This window comes from Lygodium microphyllum, chromosome 14, assembly GCF_053477565.2.
Source record: "Lygodium microphyllum isolate KBCC chromosome 14, Lygodium_microphyllum_v1.1.10, whole genome shotgun sequence".
Classification (NCBI taxonomy): Eukaryota; Viridiplantae; Streptophyta; class Polypodiopsida; order Schizaeales; family Lygodiaceae; genus Lygodium; species Lygodium microphyllum.
This window is the reverse complement of record NC_141148.1, coordinates 100,265,780-100,291,156: the sequence shown is the minus strand read 5'-3', so window position 1 is coordinate 100,291,156 and position 25,377 is coordinate 100,265,780.

Sequence of the window (25,377 nt, the reverse complement as noted above, 5' to 3'; positions counted from 1 at the left end):
GTTTACCTCCTTGTGAAGATATGAAAGGACTAGAATGTCCTCATTAAAGTGAAAGACACTAAGCTCCTACTACTGGTCCTTCTTAGAGATATCAAAGAATCAAAGGACGGGCCAAGCATCTCTAGGGGTTCACAATTGCGCTGATGCATGCTAATGTACCTTTCATTAATCTTCAAAGCCTTTGTCTCACATGTATCCCTTTCTTATTGGGTTACCCTTGAGCGTTTAGCCTTGTTTTGTGGGAATATGAGGGCTCATCTATGAATCAATCACCTTCACCTTCTTTCTCTTTTTGATAGGAGGGCTCTTCAAAATCCCCTTCATTTTTCTATCCATGATGCCATCTAGGCTTAGCAATTTGTTATACATAAATTTGAGAAGCCTAAGGCATGTGAAGTCCCTTGGCATAACTATGACCTTGTACACATGAGCTACCAAAATTTAGGTGTCTTGAAAAAATTCGATGAGTAGCTTCATGTAGGCAATCCAATACTAAAAAATGCCAACGGAAGCCCAGATTGCTCCTTTCAAGTATGTATTTCATAACCCTGGTGAATGGGAGCTTGGGGTTATTAAGCTCATGGCGATCCATAGTCCTCTTTAGCTCCTTGAGGATAGAGCTATGCCATTGGTATCGCTTCCATCAAGCTCTCATATGCAATGTAAGCATGCTCTTCCTATAATCATATCCTTGCTGCATGCTCTACCCAAAGGCCTATCCTTAGTGCAATGTGGGGGTCTCTCAATGATAATAGTTTCAAAGGAGGCTGCTTTGTCCTAGCCATCTCTATGAAAAAATACCAAGACAATATTACAACTCCAGATGGTGAAAAATGGCAAAAAACTAGAAAGATTGGATGAAAAAGGTTGAATCTGCACAATGTGGAGGGAAGGGGGGTGTTCAAAATCACAAGCCATCCCCTCACATTGTGTGGCTCTTGCTCGAAGTGTTGAGAAATCCGGATCTAGAGCTAGTTAGCTATGGTGGACGCAAATCAAACACACGATACATGATAGAGGGAAGAGATTGTAACTCAAGTGAATTAGGCTCCAAGATAGATTAGCTTGGACTCATAAAGACAATCTTGAGTGACTCAATTGATAGTACCATTACATTGAAATGAGTGTCAAGTACATGCCTTTATAGTTTTGTGGATAGTACCACTTTTCCTCTCTATGCTTATGGGATTTTGGACATCTACTCCTAGAGCATACATCATTGTCTCTCTCTCTCTCTCTCTCTCTCTCTCTCTCTCTCTCTCTCTCTCATACAAAGCCACTTATGGGCAAGCCTCTTTTGGGCGCACATCCAACCTCTATGGGCATTCATGTTAAGCATCATTTGCTATTCTCAACACCCCCCTTCAAATGATGAGTCTCTACCCTTGTTGGTTTTTGCCCCCCCTACATGTAGACATGGACCAGGAGACTAGCTCTTTGCCAGCCTAGTCAAGTTAAGGCTTGAAACTTTACATCTTTGGTAGGGTTTTTACATCCACTATGGGAAGTAGATCCACTCAGGGAATTCGAGATCCTTTATGGGAAATTTTTGCAAAAAATTTTGTCGGTTTGTAGCAGCGGGAAATATTTTCTTCATCCTTTTTGTTTTGTTGCTTCTTTGGTAACCTTTGATCTTCTTCGTATTTTTTGGAATTCTTTATCTTCATGCTCCTTGGCTTTTGCTATGCTCCTTATCCCTTTTGTCGATGTGTGGTACTTCTCTTTTTGCTTCAATCTTCTTGACATGGTCGTTTCGCTTCATGCTTTTATACGTGAGCACACTGATGGATACATGAGCTTTGTCTGACAAACTCTCACACATGAGATGAATTTCGGAATACATGGTTTTTGGGTTTTCATTTGGCATTGACTTTCCTTTTGAACACTTGTGCAAGCAAATCATTTCATGCGGGAAGGTCTTACCACGAGTATACTCGGGCAGTGTCTAGTCTCTTACAAGAATAGGATTTCAATAGAGACTCTAATCACAGGTAACCTCTTAGGATTTTTAATAAGTAATTATCAAGAGTATTAACAATCTGTTCTTTAAGTTCAAGCCAAGTTGAGACACATATGGTGTGAAAGCTAGTTAAATGTGAAGGCAATTTGATGATGCACTGTGAGATGAGTAGGCTGGTTTGAAGAGATAGAGTGTGAAAATAGGCTTGTGATTGGAGTGGTTTTGGAGAAGGAGGTGTGAATGGGCTTTATAACCTAAGGCTTAGATTACTAAGGCCTTTTTTTAAAAGAAAAGAAAGAAAATAAAACGAAAGCAATAGCTTATCTGTTGGCACCGATTTCCTTCCATGAGGACATCGATGATGCGTTGACTTGCCGAGAGACCCGCTAAATCTAGACTTCTTCCCCTAAGCTTCACGCTGCGCACATACAAACTTGAATTGATGATGAGCTTGGTGATGAGCAGATCAACGTTTTTAGTAATGCATCCAGCTCCTTCTTTGATTCAGCAAATCTTTCTTTGTTAGCTCTCGTCCTTGAGCATGTGAAGCAGGGTTGTCTTGTCAGCGTTGTCGAGACAAAGGAACAAAATCTTGGCCTCTTTCTGCCATAGCCTGAGGGAGGCGAGGATGCCGTAAAACCAATTGAACAAGAACATGATGATGGGAGCATGGACAGAGGGATCAGCCAGATCTGGTGACTGCAAGGCCCGCCTTAGAGATTCTTCGCAACGAGATGAAAGCAAGCTAAACGCAGACGTAGTCTTCCCTTCTTTCTTCTCTGACAGCAGTCGTCTTCTCCTTCTTCTTCTTCTATTGCAAGAACAACTACATACCTTAGGTAGTAAGTAGCCTTAGTAGTAGATACCCACCATCATTCTTTCTCCGACCTCTTAGATGACCTATGGGTAAAAATATCACTGCGAGCTCTCCCACTCTCCAGAAATCTATTCAGAAAGTACGCCTCCTTCACCAAAAAATCAGAAACCTTGCAGAGTTAAATGCTGAATTGAAAGAAGTGGAATTTCTGGTCTCTAGAATGGACTTGACTAGGAGCAGTCAGCTACAAGCTCTTCTCTTCTATGTCATCTCTTCTCTTGAGCTCCACAATCTTGAACCTCTTGAGATCCTTCTCCTCTTATGCTGTAGTGGATAGCTTTGATGGATGAAGAAGATGATAAAGGAGTTTGAGAAAAGTGCACATACTAACCAACTAGCTCAGTTGGCTCTGATACCATGTTGAGAAATCCGGATCTAGAGCTAGTTAGCTATGGTGGACGCAAATCAAACACACGATACATGATAGAGGGAAGAGATTATAACTCAAGTGAATTAGGCTCCAAGATAGATTAGCTTGGACTCATAAAGACAATCTTGAGTGACTCAATTGATAGTACCATTACACTGAAATGAGTGTCAAGTACATGCCTTTATAGTTTTGTGGATAGTACCACTTTTCCTCTCTATGCTTATGGGATTTTGGACATCTACTCCTAGAGCATACATCATTGTCTCTCTCTCTCTCTCTCTCTCTCTCTCTCTCTCTCTCTCTCTCTCTCTCTCTCTCTCTCTCTCTCTCTCTCTCTCATACAAAGCCACTTATGGGCAAGCCTCTTTTGGGCGCACATTTAACCTCTATGGGCATTCATATTAAGCATCATTTGCTATTCTCAACACGAAGCCCGCGCCCCCCTTTTAAAAAAAAAAAAACCTCAAAGCTCCCAGCCCCTTCCCCCTTGCATTGGCTTGGACCAACACAACATAAGGAGAGGGCACTCTTTGAGCTCATGGGCATTATCACATTGTTAGACTTCGTGGATGGAAAAGAATCTCTATGGAGAAGAGCACCAATAATATTTGAGATGAGAAGGATACAGAGTTGTGATATGCATGCAACATGTGAAATAAAATTTTTAATTTCAAATTTGAGCTATATAAGGTTATTGCATGTGCTAATGTCACTCAATGCCATGTTAGTATTAACGTGTGCTCACACATGTGAGGATTAATGGTGTACATATGATTGCACACGTATTTGTTGTGCAATATCCAAGGCTATAAAGGTGTGATCCAATGGTAGATCCACTCCCTATTTGTGATCTCTCTCTCTCTCTCTCTCTCTCTCTCTCTCTCTCTCTCTCTCTCTCTCTCTCTCTCTCTCTCTCTCTCTCTCTCTCTCTCTCTCTCTCTCTCTCTCTCTCTCTCTCTCTCTCTCTCTCAGAGGTCCTTGTCTTCTCCTAAGGTGTTGCCCTCGTCCTAACTTGTTTTTTTCATCAATTCTTGTTGTGGGGGACTGTGAACTTGCACAAGGTGAGGGAGTGCTCTTTGAAAAGCAATAGCCCCCCCTCCCTCACCCCCTTTTGCATTATGCGAGTTCCAAGGGGTGACCTGTACAATGCGAGGGGATGCCTTGAGATTTTGCACACACATATTCCCCCTTCTCTTCCCCTTCCTCTCCCCCCTTTCCCTTTTGTATTGTGCAGGTCCTCACCTTTGGGCCTAATGCCAATTGGAGTTTCTTATATAGTTATGTGTTTGCAGATGGATGCTATCAAGGCGTAGCATGAGGAGGAGGATTAAGGGTTGTGAGGAGTGAACACACTCCTAACACTCCTCCATAAATGCATGCGAGGAGTGAAGGTACTCTTAATGCTCCTCCATGAGAAAGTCTAGGAGGAGTGAAGGCACCCCTAGCAACATGCTTTTAGATTTCCTTTCTCGAGTAGGACAAGAGCTTTTGATACTATAGGTGTCTCAGGTGTTTTCCATTATTGCCTACGTGGAGAAATAAATTGGAGCCTCACAAGTGTACCTCAAGGAGAAATAGGCCACATTTATGGAGTGAATATCTGCTAGAGAAGTTCACGTTGAGGGCTTTTGGTATATTCGTATGAATGATGCCTTTGTTGAAAAGCCCCCAAGGAAAAGGCTCAATAGGGTAGAGTTGAGGGTTCCTTAGGACATGAAGAAGGAAGATTTACAATGCCTCACATATTATCCAAAGTGTCATGTCATGGAGCACTTTAATGGGTTTGTTTGCTTTTGATACGTCTTGCTAGGGGATGAAGGGAAACACATTGTCCAAGATCTAAAAGATACACAATAGCTTGTTGAAGTGGAGATAGATGAGGTGCAAGAGGTCTCCCAGCCCCAATAGATGTAGCCAATGAGAGAGAGAAAAGTGGTTAACTAGTTGTTGAAGCTTTGAGAAGGGAGAACACCAAGGTGGGTTTAATTAATGAGCAATAAGTTAAGGAGGATGATGGTGAAGTTCCTAGAGCTTTGCTGCCCACCTTTTCATATTGGTGAAATGTAGTGTGATCTCCAAAGCTCTTTTTAAAATTAGGGAGGACTATTGCTTAGCCATTATTGCACATAATCTCAAAATAGATTCTAACTTTATTATTCTAGATTGGGATAAGTATCCACTTATGGATTCAATTTTCTGGGATACAAAATACTATTCTGCAATAGAGACTTTGACTATGATATACAACGATGGACTCCAATATGAGTTAACCCTTCCTTTGGAGGAAGAGTTCGATGCAACATAGGAAAAATTGAAATGCATCTCACTTGGGAAGATCACTTGACTCAGTCTTTGTAGATCCCAATCAAGCATCTAGATATGAAGTGACTTCTAAGTCTTTGTAGATCCCAAATAAGGACTTGACTCCTAAGTCTTTGCAGATCCCAATCACGCATCTAGATATAGAGTGAGGAGTTGCTAGTTTTAAATAAAAATCAAAAGGTTTGTTTCACAAGCTATATTCATTTGGATATCTATTGATTTCCACAATAATTTTACTATAATTCACTAGGTATGTTTGCTATTTTTTAGCTTTTTGTATACAAAGATGGGTTCATCGGTTGTGTAGCCAGCAATTCATATAAGGACTTTGCCTTAGGCCATCATACCAAATACCTCACGGATCCAAAGTTTGTTATTTTCCATTGTAAGTTTCTGAAGGGACAATGCAAGTTTCCTCTTTTTACATTGAAGACCTTATCAAGATATCTTGGAGGGTATCCTATTAGGAAGAATATAGAGAAGATAATGTTTTTGGAGAAACATAAAGCTATATGAATTTATGGTCAAAGACCCTGATTGTTGCCATGTACAATATAGTAGTGTATGCAACATTTGGCTTGACGAGTGAGATCAAGGATCCAAATGTGCTCACAAAATATAGAAAAAGATGCATACTTAGAAGGAGATCAATTCCAAAAATTAATCAACAATCTTTAAAACAACTAGAGGAAAAATTATATGATGAAGCTTGGCCATCTTCAAAGAGACCATGAGTAGAGGAGTGAGCTTGATTATTGTATTAACACTTTACTAAGAAATAATGTTTAAAAAAATAGATATATTTTATTATTGTAAAAGATCATTACAAAAATTGATGTGTTCTTTCATGTTAATATTTCTTTAAAACTCCATAAGTATTTATTTTATTGTGTATGGGCTTATGAGGAATTGCTGTTTATGGGTATCCAAGCCTTTCCTTGTCTTTGTCTAGTTTGTCATTGCCACATAGTATGTTTCATTGCTGCATTAGAAATTTCCCACAATTCCTTTCTTCTTCATCTCTCTAACTATTGTATTTCTTTGTTAATTTCAAAAGTTCTTAGTGATTCTTCTCTATTCAATCTATGGACCCAGTCTATGGACAAGCTTTCTATATGTCTATTTGTGTGATTTTTCTAAACTCTTAGCTTTCTCTACTTCTTCATTGTGTCTTGTATGCTTGAAACAATCGGTATGAGCTTGATAATTGGTTTTCTCCATACCTTGAGTGTAACAAACCAGGGGGTGTGATTATACATCATTTCTTATCAAAGCATAAGAAAGGATACTAGATTAGTGTTGTACTTTCAATTAAGAGATTATACTTTATCAAATATTATGAAGACAATGTATCACATAGTGTGTGATGTATCATGTATTAATGTATCCATGCACTAACGCGATGACTTTTACACTCGTCCAATGCTGTTTCCAAGGTCAAATAGTCATGTGAATTCTATGGATGTATGTCACAAAACTTAATATATCTAAATACTTTCAAATATTCACCTTTCATGATCGTGTTCCACCACTGTCAGCGTAGTCAACAACTACGTTATGGGTGCACTTCCACATATTGAATTGAATTCCTTAAGTGAATTTTATTACTTCACAAGAATTATCTGAGGGTGGTGCATATAAAAATCTTTGTGCTTTTATACCTCCAACGTAAAGTTTTTTTGGCATGTCTTGACCATCCTTTGATCTTTTCTCATTCTTTTCAATGTTAATGTTTTCATTATGAAAATCAATGTCTGACAATGCTTTCTCAAGTGGTACAATTACCTTGACCTATGTAGACCTAGATTGCATTGTCCAAGAAAGATATACAAGAAAAGTAATTTCTTAATGATTTTGCATAGACCATGCATTGTGCAAATATGGACTCTAGATACGGGAATATCTAAAATTTCTTTAAAATTTGAACCTTTGAGATGTCTGTTAGGTGCCCTTTTCAAAATATTTTTATCAAGTCTCTTTGCAACACACATGCAATATATGTACGGGCTCTTTGAATTGGACCCTTTTGAGACATTATACATGCAATTTAGGGTCTCTAGATCACCTACTTGTACATACCTCTCTACTTTGAATCATATGAACCCTTTCACATCCAAGATTCTAATTTTTCTCTACGCACTAATGATTTGGGGTGTGCTTGTCTTATGAAAAATCTAATGCAAGGTTTCAAATTCTCATACATAACTTGGAATACACACATATTATAAGCATGTGACGCTCATACTATTAGCACAGATAAACTTTCAATATAAATATATTTCTTACCTCAAAGGACCCTAGAGAGAATAAATTGTTCTTAGATTGGACACTAGAACCATTTTGGATTTTTCTTTGAAATTGTTGGATTGAGTGCTCTGTTCATTAGGGTGATGATAGCCCATTCTAGCTTTGTATCCTTCACAATCTAGCACTCATTGAGCTTGAGTACAGATTTTAGGATACTGTCACATTCATTTGAAGTTACCTCAAATAATGCAATAGAGTATGATTGTAAGGCCTCCAAGCTATAAAATATATTGTTATATATAATCCATTGTCTACCTTGTAGCTCCATAGTATGTATCTCTGATATAAATAAAGGTCCTAAGACCTATAGAACTTGATCATTCACTTATTTTCACATTCTTTTGAGTGGTGTTGGGCTTGGCAATATTGATTCGTGCAACTTAGATTTGTCCATCTTCTCTTGCTCTAAAATAGTCTTCTTGTTTAGGCACAGTTTATGCTTACATTACTCTAATATTAGCCTCAAAATAAGCGTTCTCATTCTCTAACAATTCTCTTTCTAACTTATGTACATTGTTAATGGTGTACAAATGCCGTGTGTATCCTAAGTGGACATTATGACTATCTCTAACAAATCTTACTAAGGATGTAATATCCCTAAATAGAGGCATGTAATTATGCAAAGAATCTTTTGGATATAGTTTTCAATCAGTCCATAGATTTATATACCTTTTTTCTTTGTGACCTACACAATTCTTTGGATATAGAATACATGAGGTAGGGTTTACTTTTCTTATATAATGGCACATACTCGTGCTCAAGCTCAATATGGAGGTATGCCTCTCTCTTGTATCTCTTTGATGATGATTCGGGCACTGCCATCTTTGTTTGTGATGTTGATTCCACCTAGCCATCTCCATTTGTGATGTTAATTCGGCCCTAGCTATCCTTGTTCATTCTACCCCCGTTTGTGATGTTGATTTGGCTCCAACTATCCCTATTTGTGTTGTTTATGAAGTTGCTTCCAAAAATTGAGAGAGAATATATGGAATGTTTCAAAATATAACATGGCAAACACAACACAAGGTTTCACGGAGTCTTTTGGCTCTTCTTGTGATAAAGAGAAACTAAGCCATTAATCCCATTCAATCTAGATATAAGCCATCAAATTCAGAGCATCAAGTGCTTAATTCCAAGTATCGACATCTAAACTCTTAGTTAGAGCTAATTGACAACTTAAATGCTATGATCTAATTTGTGTATTTTGAAAAAATAGATAAAATGTTAATTTTTTATTTTTAAAAAAGTAAAATTAAAAAAATTTGACTTTTTGTCATTTTTCATGATTTTTGAATCTCCTCACTCCATGTTGAGGTGGAATTTCTTACAAGCCCCAAACTTGAGTCCAAATCTCCCCTAAGGTGAATTCATATTTATAGGTGCATTACCACTAGGGATGAGATGTAGATATCACATAAGTATTTTGGAATTTAATAATTGCAAAGTCAAGCATTTGTAGCCTTAGATTTGTGGGAAGAATACAAATAATTAATCCAACTTTTTTACACAATTTTAGGAAACCCAATTTGTTCTTACCTTCATCTTGTCCAAACTCCATAAATCTCCTAAACTCATTATTTGATGTAGAATTAGTCAATTTGGCCATCTAGATGAGATTTCACCAAGGAATACGAGAGTTAGAGCACAAGCTAGTGCCTCTTTCAAATATCCTCAAATCCATTTCTATCCATCTCCACTTACTATGAAGCAAGAGGATGTGAGGTCTCATCTAGAGGCCATGGAGAATCTCTCTCGAATTTATAATGTATGGACATACCAAATTTCATGAAGCTTCTTATTGATATGCTAATCCTTCAAGCTGAATTGCACTTGAATTCTAGCTGCGTATCATCATCTGTATAATATAGAATGGAAAGAAAATACTAACCATGTATTATAATCTATATAACATGTAAAAAAAAGTAAGACTAGACCTAAAAATAGATATGCATGGCGAATGAAAGATGACCTAATCCCAGGAACGAAAATTGAATTAAAGAAATAATGTTTGTTGCCTCTAATCTTTATCTTTTTTTGTAATCAAGTGGCTACACTAGTGGCTAACCACTTGTTTTATTGATCCACTAACCTAGGTTCAAATATCATTTTTTAATTCCTATACTAAATGATTGCCTTGATGTAGGAATTGACCATCTAGTCACCATGTGTTCAACTTAACCAATTGAGCTACATCCATTTGGTCCTAATATCTATGTGTGTGTGTGTGTGTGTGTGTGTATGATGTTGAGAATAGATGAGAATGTCAACTGACACGCTAATAATAGAGGAGGATTGTGGGTGTATAATAATGGGTCTCCTTAGTAATACAACCTTTGAGCAACACACCAATCAATCAATCGACATCCATGTTATCATGATATCAAACTTGATGGCTTTCAAGATAAAGCAAATATCTCTCACATTAACATTATTCCCATAATAGATAGCATCTTGTCTTTTCATCTTAGCCATGATCAAATTTTCTAGATGTCTATGTGCATTCCTAGCATAAATATGATGCGATTGTAGATGGTGAAACACATGCTAATTTTGATGATTCTACACATTGAAAAGCTCTCTAGTCTAGACAATAACATGCACAACATGCATGCCTCCATGGCCAATAGAACCCAAGCATGACTAAGGTGGCCATTGTGAATAGATTGTATTCAAAATCAATGGCAGTCCAAACTTCCTTCACAAGTCCCATCCCATTGCCCATGTGACGACGATTGATCTTTGAGGTCCTTTGCATTAGGAAAAAAATGAACTCCATTTTGAGCCTTTAACACCCTCCCCTTAAAACAATGAAAAGTGGATAGAAAAATACTAAAATAATCATCATTTCCAAAGGATTTTTCCATTTTTTTCTCTCCTCATTTCATAGTCATTTTTATGTCTAATTTTTCTATTCAAATATAGATTAGTTATGAAAGTGTGATGCTTTGTTTTCAATTCAAAATGATTAATAGATGTGGCATAGTTTACTTTTCAATGGAAAATGAGAAAATGGAAATTTAGGAGTTCTCTTTTATATTTTTTGGGGATTTTAAATATGATAACTTCTAATCAAGAAACAAAAATATTGGTTAAATTTCAATATTTTTGATGATGCATTTGGAGATAAAATTGAATTCTCTAAAAATTGAAAACACTTGAACATCCCTTCTCTCGGTGCTCTTTTTCTACATTCAAATTATCCTAACGCTCTATTGTCTCCTCTTCTCAATGTCTATCCAATCTACCTCCACACACAAAACTAACCCATTTTCTTTAATTTTGGTTGTAATATTCTCTCTATTCATTCTATAAACCAACATTCATTCAACAAAATTGTGTAGCTCCAATGATACCTCCTCAACTCGAGCTCATAGTTAATAAACAATATCCTATCCATCTATGTCTTTCTAGTCTATCTTTACACATTGACCCCTCTTATTCTTCACTAAAAAAAATCGCGAAGTGTGTGTCTATCTAGTCTACCTTCACACACTCAACTACACCATAAATCAACATTTACTCAACCAAATTGTGTAACTCCACATGATTTAGCATGCTCATATTGATAAGTTGTACAACATTACATGGAAATGGGATTGAAGCATGAAGATTTCTAAGTGGATGGGACAATCTATCCAATTGATCCCCTAACAAATAGCCCTCCTACTTTCTTAGGAATAAGTAACTTTGTGAAATATATGTGTGAAGATGTTAAGGGATTGCTTGGTTATATGAGGTATTGAATTGGACTTGACGGAACGCTTGTTGTTTCAAGTGCTTCATCAAATTTGGCAATGGCTACCTCTCACATAGCTTATACATTCTTTGAACTCATTGATCTCTTCATTTTTCTCCCAATCCACATGAAAGAAAGAAGGAATGAATAGATGAGGGTATAGTGAACTCACCACCTTACCTTCTCCTCAACACCATGAAGTGAAAGATCAATGGTGGCTCCATGATCCGTGCGATGGTACTCGATCCGCCTCCTCTAATCCATAACTTCTGATATGATTTGTGAGCACTCAATCCACTAGAGGAAATTCGAAGAAGAAGAGAGACCATTTGATTTCTCCTCTAGTCTACTCGACTCTCACCCATGAAGGAGAAGAAAAGAAGAGCACATGCAAAGAAGGAGCTTCACCTCTCAAGTCCCTCACTCTCTCCCTCAATCTCTCACTCTCACACTCACTCCCTCACTCGCAAGTTGGAGCACAAGTAGATAGAATAGACGTAAGAAGAAGAAGAATCCTCTCAAATTTGCACACTACAAGAATGAGCTTATTTGTTCACTTTTCTATTTTTTTAAACATGGGGTTTGAAGTTTGGGCTTCTACTTAAGTTGGGTGTCCGTATCCCTTGTTTGGCTCTTGACTAGTCTTACCTAATAGATGCATACATATTAGATTACACCAACTGCCATGAAAGTGAATGAATGATGGTGCCCATATCCTTGCCAAGCTATGGGTCCTTCTACATAACAGAAAATGTTAAAACTTACATGGGCGCTATGCCCAAAATCTAAATTAATATTACAATTAATTATATGATTGTGGTCTTTGACAAAAAATTATATGCCTTGTGCCCTTTGCTTGATTTCCAATCCTCTTTACTTTTTCTACCTTTGCATATCCTTGTTATCCTGCTAGTTTTCGTCCTATGGTTAACTTACCCCTCTCCTAGATGAGTGCTAGTCCCATGGCACTCTTTATCAGAGGTAGTATGCTTTAGCTTGCACCAAAGATGAAGAATATTAGGGATAATTGTGGGATCATTGTCAGGAGAGTGGTGGTTGTTGCTAGAGCTTGGTTTGTATGCTAAAGTTGTTGAAAGATCATTGTGGGAATTGGATTTTTTTTGCACTTTGGATGCCAATTAGAAAGTGGTAATGTGGATTGAATGCAACTCATGGAATTAGGATCTCTTGGTGGGAGGCCGTTTGGAATCAATTAGACTCGTTGAAGTTGCTTGAAGCTAGGCACCATATGGGATGTTGGCTTGATGTCAAAGTTGCAAGTTGCTACATTCACTTGTACCTATGCATGCAAACTTCTCTAGCTCTCTCCCTAGGGAAGTGCTAGTTTGATTGCATGCATAGGATGTATGTATGGATTGGAAGATGGGTCAAAACTTGATGCAAAAGCTAAAGTATTGTCCTACACTTGAGGATCCAATTCATATATAGGTTATGGTGTGATTATTGTGGGAGTACATGCATTTTAATTGGCTATTACATAGTTAAAAGACATCATGATGGCTTCCATTTGTCGATCTCTCAATGAAGTAGGACATCGGTTGTTGATGAGTAGGTGATGGGAAGTATTATCATTGCTATTGAGGGATAGAGGAGACAATGGAACATCATGAGAAAAACCTCAAATATTGTGCAACCAATGGATTTACATTCATGGATATGACGGCGGAGGTTCCTCTTAATGAGAATAGAGATTACGATGCTTAGTAGGACCTCTAGCATTGAGCAAGGTGTAGCATCCCCTGTGCATAAGAACACCCCTCCCCTCCCTTTTTATTTTTTTTTCAAAATTAACTCAAAATTTTTTACCTCTCTCTCTCTCTCTCTCTCTCTCTCCCTGTTGCCGACAGCATGTCGAGAAGAGAAAGAGAGAGATGGAGTAAGAGAGGGAGAGGGGGGCATGCACCCCCCCAGGTGTGGGGTGGCAGCCGTTAAACGGCCGTCTCCCCCCTTGTGAACCACCCCCCTCCCCACTATTTAAGAGGAGAGTCCCCCCTGCTCCGTCTTCAGCGCCAGCCCCCCTGCTTTGCCTGACGTGTCATGCTGCCAAATGCCGCCATGTACCCTCACCACCATCATTTTTGCCATCATAATGTGATTGAGGAGGAGGAGATGATGTCGAGCTCGACTGTCAGAAAAGAAGAAGCTAGAGAAGCTTCCTAGAAGCTTCCACAAAGAGCCTTCTTAAGGGTGCTTCACCCGCGAATCGTGTAAAGGACACAGTTTGTCTGTGAAGGGAGTTTCCTTGCAGGAAGGGAGGACTGCCAACTTGCAGAAAATTTCAGCACACCCTCCACCTACCCGACTTATTCCCAAGTCCCAATTGCGATGGCCCCAACGTGCCACACAAGAGGAGCACATGCGGGAGTAAGAGGAGCCCATGTAGGAGTCCCCACCCAAAGCGCAAGAACCGATAAAATCCCTCTTGCGGATGTTCAGGTTCCATCAAATTCACCCTTTTTGTTTTCGCATGATATGGGCGCATTAAGTATAAATTCGCATAGGGAAAACTTAATTGCATTATTAGAACGCTTTGTTTTAAAAAGATCATAGGAATGTTTGAAAAAGTTTTAAATTGCATGACAAGGTACTTATAATTCTCACACCATCATGATGAAAGGTTGCATTTTTGGATATATGGTTCATGTGTTAAAAGATGCACTTAGGCAATAATGTCCTAGTTGCATCTCGCATATAGGTTAAATATAAATTGGGATGTTCTTGTGCATTGGAAGGTTGCATTGGGTAATTTACGTTGGAAAAGAATGTATTATGTTGTATACAATGCATTTGTGCAATAAAAATCCCTTGTGACGACCGTAAATAGGTTAATTCATAGAAGGGTGTTTAATTAAAGAATGGAGAGGAATAAAATAGTTATATTTTATTTAGAATTAGCATAAGCAACTGCATTCTTATTCGCGTGACTTGCATGGGAAAATAATAGATTATGTTTTTGTACGTAGCAAAACTTGCACGCATAAGCAACTTGCATGCATAAGTAGATGTATGAAAAGAAAAAGGGTTATATTTCATTTGATGAAAAGCATATAGGATGCAATACACATGAAATGATAGTTACATTCAATATGAAAGATAGGCTAAGTTAAGTTAAAATGTTGCTTAGTATTGCGCTTGCAGAGTTAATCCAACATTCTCGTACTTAGATCGTTCTATGTTGTGAGTAATGAGAGGGTACCAGGCCTTAGGACACGAATACTAGTAATATGGACAAAGGGATGTAATTCCTCAAGATAGGCACTGCTACCTATCTCGTGCAGCTAGTCTACAAGGTCAGATGCTATAGCAACTAAATCATAAGATGCTACTACTACATCTTAGGCCAAGGGAGATGAGATCTAATTACAAGCTAGATTCATTCAGAAGTCGAGTAGTCGCCCTACTACAACTCTCTCTCTTGGGGACCGATTTTTCAAACTTAGGGAAATTGTGAATTGCCAAGAAGCAAATTGACCAACCGAGGATGATGGGGTTGTCGAAGATCTATTTGACTATAGTACAAGGAGACCTAAGGTAATGATAATTGGGGTCGGTAGGGTATAAACCCTAACCCAAAGAAAAAGGGAAAACAAGCAACCTAGCTGCCAAGCCCTTGGAATCTTGCCAAGTCGCGAACGATCCAGGATCGAATGCTGGGAGTATTTGGGAAGAAGGAATCGCACCTTAGTAGTTGGTCGTACAAACGACCACAGAAATTATCGTGATTGTACACTTAGGTACATTGTTTGAACTTCTTTGCTCAAGGAACTAATTCAAGGCCAAACACTTAATGCTTCAGGTTAATAGCGTGGAGGGAAAGGCAGGTTCGGTTATCTCCGATTGCCTGCCTGGCCCTATCCAAGGGGGTTGTTTAGCCTCGCTGGGTACATGGATCGAACCCGTCGCGAGAGGTCTCTCTGTGGGTATTGCTTGGAGCGGGAGGATGCTTGCATGCCAGGGGAGGCTCTGGCCATAAATTCCTTGCCTTTGGATCTTACACAAGAGGCCGACGTGACTCGAGATGGGATCTCGAAGCCCGTGTACTAGTCTACGGGTGAAACTTAGAATAGCAATCCTGATGATTGCTGGGGTAGCCTTCGGGCAAGATACTTGATGTATTCCAAGACTATGATAAATAAAGATCAGATATTTGAAAAAGGAACTTGCTTGACTTTGTTTTTTTTAAATGTCAGTGCCTAAGTTACGTGAAGGAACCTGTGTTTAAATTGGGTAATTAAGGAAGCTGCCTTTGCATGTCAAACATAATGTGGTAGGTAATTAGATAACTAAGCAACCCGAGGAAAGTGCGGTGGAGGTGACTTGGGTCCGTCCTACGGATGGGTGGTCCTGGTTAGCTGGAAACTTTTCTCAAAAGACGTGATAACGAGACTGTGAAGACCTAGAGTCAGTAGAGTTAGAATCCCGATTTATGCTGGTTTAGGGAAGCGGAACGGGACTATGCCTTAAGGGCAGAAAGGTTGAGCTTCGCATCCCTCTCGTTTCCCATTCTCCATGAACCAAGTGCAGCATAAATCCGCTTTGACTCAGTTGTTCCTACGCAAAGTGGTTCATCTGGAGCTTGACGCTAGCTACTTCCTAGAGACTTGGCTGACAGGAAAGAACCCCTGACTTCAGGTTGGTCCTAAGTGGGAACGACCGAATACTTTTGCTTCGGGTCAGACTCGGGAAGACCTAGATTGCAAAATTGTGACATTCTTGCGAGTGCCAGGTGGTGCTTTCTAGACTCCTCTCCCGATGGACTGCTAAGACGTGTCCAAGAAGTGGACAATCGGACACGTGACAGTTGGTATTAGAGCGAACCAACGAGATCTAATGATTATAAGGGAACTTAATGGAGGAAAATAAAGGGAATAAGGGGGTAAACAAGGGAGGATGAGTAGAATAGAGCAGTGTTTTCTATTGAAAACATTTCTTTATGCTAGGTTGGAGAGTCACGAAGCATGGAGCAAGTTCTTGGTGTTTCAGGTCATGTTCATGATTGCAATGCATGCTTCAAATTATTGTCAGAGGCTTGGCATGATGAATATTGTGGACCACGTCTATAATCCTTCGCACGTGTATGCGGAGTGGAGATGGATGGGAGACTCAAGAATATACTACATAGCAGCCCACCGACTCGCATACCTTCAGGCCAACTTGAAGAGTATCAAGTGGATGGAGGATTTAAAGATCGTGAAGCTGTTCATCTTTGTCGAAGCTTGCGTAAACGAAACTTTGCATGTTAGCAGTCGACAAGTCAAGCAAAACAAGTATGTCTATGAAGAAGTGACCCAGGTGATCTTTGCTGACAGAATCAAAGTGTTAGGGTGCTATGAGAAGAATGGGTATCAAAGAAAGGGATACCCCAAGCTTCCTATGACTTACCGTTTCCTGAAAATCCATGACCCCACTCCGTATTATTATTCCGTCCCTATAGCTGATTGTAACACAATCCTATTTTCCCCAAATTGATGTATCAATCAGCCTGTCCTACTTATCCAAAATAAATGTACTCAAGGGGTTATGCCTTCATGAATAAATAAGACTTTTTACAATTGTCTATCTTGATCATAAATGTTACCTAAGGTGTTAAGTGATTAAATCACTTAGCTAAAAAGCTGTGCTAGTCATATTAACATAATATAGGAACGTATGATAAGATGTTAACATAAATGAGAGCAGAGTTTTGAGCCCGGAATGTGCCTAAAATTTGCAAAAAAATCTAGAATTTAGGGGAAAAATATTCGACATCGAAGGCGGCGGCTGCAGGATGGTTTTAAGTACAAAGTGAAAGACGGCTTTTAAAAGGCGCCAGAGCGACACTTGTGGATTTTTGATAATTTTTTTGACTGCCATGCAGGATGCTGGGAGCTGCCAGTCAGTGCGGGATGTCAAGACGGTCACGCATGATTTTTCAAAGGCTGAAACAGAGCTCGGACGCGAAAGAGGCAAAAAATGGGCCAAAATTTGACAAGGTGGACCAAAATTTAAGACCAAAAGGGGGTGCCCTTTGGGAGGAGGCACCTCCCCTCCCTCATTTCTTCATGTGGCGTGGATATGGCGACGCCATCAGAATGGCGCCGAAAAAATCGCCATCCCCCCCCCCTCCCCAAATCATGATTGGAGCATCAAAGTACCACCTACAACAAACAATGCCCGGCAACTTCTCCTTCTTCCTTGATCCTATCACCGGTCCTCGCGCAAGATATGGCTGGCTGCATGAAGAGATCATAATCTATTCTTTCTCTCTCCTCCCTCTCTCTCCTCTCTATGGGCTGTTCATGTGCACTATCTTGAAGGAGAAATCGAGAAGGAGATTAAAAAAAACGGTGACGGAGATTGATGGAGATGCTGAAGATTGATGTGCAGCATGGGATTGAGAGAAATGGAGGCTCCGTCCGCGGGTCATGCAGTCATTTAATGCGTCTCAGGGTTCGTAAAAACACGGTATGATCATTTTTATGAAGAAAATGAAGGGTTTTTGGTATTTCATGATGGTAATGATGTTCTTATTGGATGAAAATTTGTTTGAGTGCTGGTTGCATCATGATTAATTGCTGTTTATCAGAAAATTTTGATTTTGCAATGATTTACATGTGTTATTTAATTCCTGTAAAACCTGAAATGCGGTTTTTAAGTGGTAAAATGGTAGTTTTGTCATTTCGGGTGGGTGAAATGTGTTCCTATGGGGGAGAAAATAAATTGAATATTAGTATGCTGAAGTGATTGGAACAAGAAAAATAAAAAAATAGCATGTTTTATTGACAAATAAATCAGGAAAATGGAGAAAATAAGGAAAAAAATAGAAATACGCTTCACAAAAATAAGGAAAAATATAATGATTGTTTGTGGATGTATGGTAGTGGCAAAGCATGAGGTTTAGCCTCAGTTTACCCTATCTCCTTGTCAAAGTTGGTGATTTACTGCTTTTCATACATCAAAACATGACAAAATGAACCTCTACACCTATACAATGAAAGCAATATCTAAACGTAGGGGGTTGGGATGTTTGAATGGTGCGATTTGTGTGCTGATTGTTGTTGATTTGCTGATGCATATCATGACATAGAGTTTGTTGTATTTTAATTAAGAGGATAGTAGCACGAGTGTTGTCTCAGTGCTATCCTTACTTACATCGTCGCAACGAGTTAATGAATGAGCATTGGAAAGCCTGGATGTGCACCACACGTTTCTGATTGAAAATTATATTTGAGCACTTTAAGATCATCCACTTTTGTATGTGCATGTCAACCACGGTATCAGAATACAAAGGACTAGATGCATAGCACCTGTTTTCGATGACGATGACCCATGCTTGAGTGTGGAAAGGGAACCTAAGCTGTAGGATAGACGTTTGTTTCTTGGGGGATTATTTGGTAAGGACACATGGTATCTCTTGGACTACTTTCAAAATGAAAGAGTGGAGTTTGTTCGTTTGTTCTATATGTTGAGCAGCGCATCAAGGGGCCAATCCCTGCGATATAGGAGAGCTGCAGTGGGGATGCGGTGATTCCACCGAGAGGTTGCCTCCCATGTATGTGATTAGCGTGGCATTGATTGCCAATATGTATGGGTTCTCCCTTTGTGGAGTTTATAGAAAGGGAAATGTTGGACTACAAAACTATAAATGCATAGGTTAGGCTTTAGGACAGTTCGTCCTTTAGCAGCAGATAGACGCTCCTGGCCCGTGAGGCCGTGAGGGTGTGTTTGTTTGTTATGAGCATGAGATCTCGCTAGTGCCATAGCCAGTGCCGGCCCATTTGAGGTCCCTTCAGTGGTGCGTTTGCCAGGAGTTGCCAACAAGTGGTGGTTCTCGAATCTAGGGTTTTTAGGGACCAAAACACTTGGTTTATGTCCTCTGACAAGGACCGTCAAGCCGAAATACAAAAAGCAGAACGTGCTGAGAGGGCTAGCCGGCGATTGGAGATTGTAAGTCGCTATTCTCCTCAAAGGAGCAACCCGATACGCATAAAAAGGCAGTGGTCTTAGTAACCTAACTACTGCACATAGTCCTTTAGGTGCAGAAGGAAGCACAAGTTCTTCCTCTCTTCCACCAAGTCAACCCACTTCAAGTGGGGGTGTGATCCCATCAGTCCAAACTCCTATTGTCAATCCGATTGTCGTCATGGCACAACCCATTGCAATTCCTACAGGGACGTTGGATCTGCCAGCTTTAGGAGTGCCTTTGCCCATTTTTAATGGGTTAGCTGAAGAAGATGCGGAGTTTCACATTTGTGAATTTCAAAGATTAATGTTTAATTACTGCATCTAAGATGAGGGACATCTTATGATGTTCTTTAACATGACATTAAAAGGAAGGACCGTAGTATGGTGTCATAGCATAGAGACTGGAACCATCACTACAATCGACCAATTTTATGCAGCTTTTTGAGGAGAATATGCCCCTGAAAGAGGTAGCCAATACTGGTTGCATGTTTTGAATGTAACGTGCCAAGATCCCCATGAGAATGTGAAAGCCTATGCCAAAAAGCTTAAGGAAGTATTTCATAAGTTACAAACTTACATTCCTATTCCGGCGGCTGCCCAATTGCAATACTTCTTGTATGGATTCGATTTCAATATTCAGGTACAATTGAGTAGTGTGGCTTTGGCTGATATAGACACCGCCATCATGTGGGCAAAAGGAGTAGAGTCCCGATTACAAACAGCCTACTCCTCTCGAATAAATCTTAATGCAGGTCTAGTACCTGGAGGCAATTTACCATTGACAAATGGAAGTCAAGGGATGTCTATGAATAACCCTAATGGGAGAGGAAGCATGGTTCAAAATGTACCTTTGCTGACAGCTCCTCCCAGTGTGACTATGCCTATGGCTAGCCAGTTGGCTCCACCAAATGTTGGAGGCCAAGCTTTGAACCCTAATGTTGTTCCTATGAGTCAACAACCAATGCCCAATCAAATTGTTAGGCAAATGGAACGATGGATAGATGATCAAGGCTATGAGTCGAGTGCCTCTAATGTCCTTGGCAAAGTTAAGGATATGATGAAGCACTACACTGACATGATTTCTGAACAATATCGGCAAATAGCTGTTGACGTCAATTTCCTGAAGAAGCAGCAGAATCTGATAGGGAGTCGACACCTTGAAGATGGTGGTCCCTCAAGATTCAGCTGTAAGTGGTGTAGCGGACAACATTTCCCTAGAAACTGTCCAAATGTTAAATGTGATATTTGTGGGAAGTCGGGCCACTTAGGCGCTACCTATTGGAGTAAGATTAGTTCCCTCCAACAAGGGAGTAAATAGCCAGGTCCAATTAATCATAGAGCGCAAGGTAGTAACCTCCAGCAAAATGATGGACCAAGACAAATACTACAAAGGGAAAAAACCACTATAGAGGAGTTACCACAAGGCAATGGAGTCATCCTTATCGAGGCTCTATGCATCAATGGCGCTGAAACCTCTAACCTACGAGCCGTGACAAGAGGCCAAAAGGCTAAAGAGGTAATAAAGATAATGCAAAACCGATCAAGGAAAACCCTAAGCAAGGGGATAAGGGGACGCAAGTCCTGAATCCTGGCGTGGAAGGTGGACCTCTAAGGCCTGTTGACAAAAAAATAGATCCTAAGAAGGATGAGGAAGTGCCAAGAAAGAAGGCAAGAACTAAAAAAGAAGCACCAAAGCTGGTCCTGAGACCAAAAGAAATGATGGTTTGGCGAGAAAAGCGAGCTTTGGCTACCTATCATGATTTTGATTTAGCAAGTTCTCTTTGCGAAGTCAAACCAGATGTAAACCTCTTACAGTTGATTAAATTATCTCCAGGAGTATGCAAGGAATTCAAGAAGATCCTGTGTATTGGGTATATTGTAGAACCTTTGGGCATAGCACGAGTAGGGGAAGATTGGTTTGACCATGCTGAAAAGAACTACCCTAGGGTTCCAGCTTATATGGATGGAATATTAGTGGAACATGCTATTGTAGACACTGGATCCTCCATCAATATCATGAGTTCAGAGTTGATGGAGAGGTTGGGTCTAGGCATCCAAAAAGATGGCTCCACCCTTCTTAAAACGGCTAATGATGGTCTAAGGCAACCAGAAGGTTGCGTTACTAAAGTTCATGTTCATGTTACAGTTGCAAGTGTAGAATGCTTCTTGGACTTTAGGGTGATAAGATTTGCAGGACGTCTGAGCTATCGAGTCTTGCTAGGTAGGCCTTGGATCTTACGAACAGACTGTCAAGTCGATATACCCGCCATTCGAGTGGTTCTAGGTAGAGGTGCTAATCGAGTAATAGTCGATGCTTACCTTGAGTCTCCTCACAGTGAGAGAGCTCCTTTATCCTCTACTGAATTAGAAATAGCAGATGATCCACCTGGTAGTGAGACATCATCCAACGATGAATCTAAAGAGGGGTCCACTACAGAGGATATTTATCAGATAACTCTAAATGAGCCGATAGAGCCACAAGATAGGATGAGAGACACGGATGTGATTAAGTTGGACCTTGGCATGCCGAATGATTCGCGGGCAATTAAATTAGGTTCCATGCTCAGTTCACCAGAAAGGGAGGACTATGTGTCCTTGATTCAAGAATTCCACGACATCTTTGCTTGGAGTTATGACTGAGAGGCATTCCTCCCAGCCTAGCTATTCATACTATTCCTGTAAAAGGAGGCAGTCGTCCTGTGTGCTAGAAGGTAAGGCGCATGCCTTTTGAATTGAGGGATGGGATGCTTGAGGAGTTATAGAAGTTAAGGAAAGTTGGTTTAATCTTCCCTATACAGCACACAGAATGGTGTTCACCAGTTGTCATCAAGAAGAATAAAAACAACCAGATCCGACTATGTGTAGATTTTAGAGAGCTGAATAAGCAGACAGTTAAGGATTACTACCCGTTGCCATTTATTGACCAGATTTTGGATCAATTAGCGTGTAGGGAAATATATCCGTTTATGGATTGCTTTGTAGGATACAACCAGATGGCAATCGCAGAAGAGGACAAGTTGAAAATAACTTTCATTACTGTCTTTGGTACTTTTGCGTACCATGTGATGGCCTTTGGTTTGTGCAATGCACCTGGATCATGGCAACAAACAGTAGACAAGACCTTTGGTGACATCTCCCCAGATGAGTTGAAAGTATTTATCGATGACCTGGGGGCAGCCACTGTAAGGGAAAGGATGTTGATTATCTTAAGAAAGTGCTTTGAGCACTGCAGACAATTTTGTATCGCTCTTAATCCACGGAAGTGTGTCTTTGGAGTGCCTTATGGGCTATTGCTAGGCCATGTAGTCAATTCACTAGGGATCGCAACTGACCCTGAAAAGATCAAGGTTATAGTCGCTATGAGTCCATCACACACTCCGAAAGAGGTACATAGCTTTCTGTCATCGGTAGGGTACTATCGGAGGTTTATAAATGCCTTGGCTGAAAGGACGTTGCCATTAACAAACTTGTTATCCTTTAGCTGTCTATTTGTATAGAGCGACCCTTGTAAGGTAGCTTTCGAGGATGTGAAACATGAGCTAGTAAAAGCACCAGTTTTAAAAGCACCTAAAAGAGGCGAGGTATTTTACATATTTTCAACAACCACCATGCATAGTATCATGTTGTTTAGCCCAAATCTGGGAGGAAAAGTGGTATCATCTGATAGCTTTTGCTAGTCGAAAATTGGGCACATCAGAAATCAATTACACTTACATGGAGAAGTTGTGCCTTGCGATGGTCTTTGCGACTAAAAAATTCAGGCACTACATCCTTTATGAGAAGGTAGTTTTCTATACGAAGGCGGAAGGGCTTAGATTGCTTATGAACAAGCTGCAACCGCCTGATCGTCTGGCAAAGTGGTTAATCACTTTGCAGGAGTTCGATTATGAGATTAAGAGTAAGCCATCGAGGTTGTAGGGGATTGTGGAATGCCTTGTGGATTTCGGGGAGCTGAAAGAGACTTTGGCTGAAGGAAGTGATATCGAAGAAATGTTAAAATTGATACAGCTTCTATCCCATCTTGGTATGCTGCTATCACGCATTATCTATCAACAGGAGAGACTGGAGCTGGTTTATCAAAATCAGAAAAGAGAAAAATCAGACAACAGGCTTTGAAGTTTTCCTTGATCGTAGGAACACTATATCGGCAGGGTGTTGATGATATCTACCGCCGATGTGTGATGCCTGACAAGGTTCCTTTCATCTTGGAAGAGTGCCATGACTCTGCGTGTGGAGGGCACTTCACTACGGTTGACGACACAGAAAGCTTTAAGAGTTGGATATTGGTGGCTGTCCATCTTCCAAGATTCCTTTGAGTACGTTAAGAGATGTGATACCTGTCAAAGACATGACAGCAAAGATGGCTATCCTTCCATTTGAGGAGTGGGGCATTGAGTTTGTGGGTCCTATCACCCCATCGTCTACTACTCAGAAGAGGTACATTATAGTAGCAATTGATTATTTTACAAAATGCTAAGAAACGTGGGTGACAAGGTAGGACAATGCAGAAGAGACTGCAAGTTTCCTCTTAGAGCAGATTATCTGCCATTTCGGTCCCCTGAAGGAACTAGTGTCCGACCATGGAACCCACTTTTTGAATAAAGTGATCAAAAGCCTGACTGAAGCTTGGCAAATCAAGCATAACAAAACGACCCCCTATAATCCGCAAGCCAACGGGCAAGTCGAAAGTACTAATAAGCAGCTTGTGGGTATCTTGTCTAAAATAGTCTCGGAGAAGAAACGAGACTGGGACAGGAAGTTGTATGTCGTAGTATGGGTGTACAATACAACGTTCAAGCGAGCTACCGACCATACTCCATTTAAATTAGTTTATGGGGAAGATTTTGTGTTACCCCTCGAAATCGAGTTGCCAACCATATGGTTTGCAATTAACCACTCTTTGGGAGCTGAGGATGCACTCTTTGAACGTTTCACGACCATAGCCCACCTGGATGAGATGAAATTGCAGAGCTTATTACACCAGGAGGTAGCTAAATGTCGGATGAAGTAGTTGCACGACCTTAAAGCAAAGAAGTATACCTTTAAAAAAGAGCAATTAGTTCTATACTACGATGTGTGTAGGAAGTTGTTTCTAGGGAAGCTGGAACCTAGATGGGATGATCCCTACAAGATTGTCAGGATAGGAAAAAATAGGTCTACGGCTCTACTAGCTGTTCTGCAGGGAGTAGAATTTAAAAATAAGGTTAATCTTAATAAGATTAAACCTTATTATTAAATTCTACTCCCTGCAGAACAGCTAGTAGAGCCGTAGACCTATTTTCCTATCCTAACGAGATCTTGTAGGGATCATCCCATCTAGGTTCAGCTCCTGAGAAACAACTTACAGCGATTCGTAGTATAAAACAGACCATCAGGGGAAACTTATCTGGTGGAGCAAAGGATACAAAGTGATTGAGCAAGAGGACGGAGCCTTTGTGTGGGAGATCAAAGTCTTTTGCCATCACTGCTTACGAATATTGACAAGTATCCCTGTTGAGTTTAATGAAGAAGGTGGGATGGAGCCGTCAGTTCATCCTCTAAACATGCTAAATTTTGACTATCATAATTACGAATAGAGGAGTTCGTGATGGGAGGTTGTGTAAACCCATTGTGGATGTACACATTATATTTTGACGGAGCATCCATGGGCCCTAATAAAAAGGGGAGTGTTGGAGTAGTAATCCGAGATCCCTGACGTAGAGTTACGATGAAGTTAGCTACTTATCTCGAGGTAGGATTCACTAACAACATGGCGGAGTATAAAGCCTTGATTACGGGACTGCATATTGCCAAGCAAGGTGGTATTCAGCAGTTTGTTAGTAAAAGGGGATTCCCAGTTG